Source organism: Grammomys surdaster, unplaced genomic scaffold, assembly GCF_004785775.1.
Source record: "Grammomys surdaster isolate TR1022 unplaced genomic scaffold, NIH_TR_1.0 354, whole genome shotgun sequence".
NCBI lineage: Eukaryota > Metazoa > Chordata > Mammalia > Rodentia > Muridae > Grammomys > Grammomys surdaster.
In genome coordinates, this window is record NW_021604773.1 from 37,618 (window position 1) to 37,930 (window position 313).

At 54.6% G+C, this 313-nt stretch overlaps 1 protein-coding gene across 1 annotated transcript in view; it reads right to left on the reverse strand.

The window, feature by feature from the left end:
- The window catches only part of Crx (cone-rod homeobox), a 5,743-nt gene that overhangs the window by 4,794 nt on the left and 636 nt on the right, over positions 1 to 313 (reverse strand). The gene's annotated exons all lie outside the window — the stretch shown is intronic.

The following is a 313-nucleotide window of genomic DNA, read 5'->3' on the forward strand; positions in this document are numbered from 1 at the left end:
AGGGAGGGAGGGGAGAAAGACAGGCAGATGAGAGAGATAGAGACAGAGAGATGTTAAATAATAGTGTATCATAGTAGAACATGATGGTGAAGGACTTCAATCTCAGAACTCTAGAGTCTTGAGTCAAGAGGCTGGGACACACTCAGTTATAGAGTAAGGGTCTGGGGGCGTGGCTCAGTGGTAGAGCCCCTGCCTAGAATCCCCAGTGAGGGGCTGGGGGCGTGGCTCAGTGGTAGAGCCCCTGCCTAGAATCCCCCAGTGAAGGTCTGGGGGCGTGGCTCAGTGGTAGAGCCCCCGCCTAGAATCCCCCAGT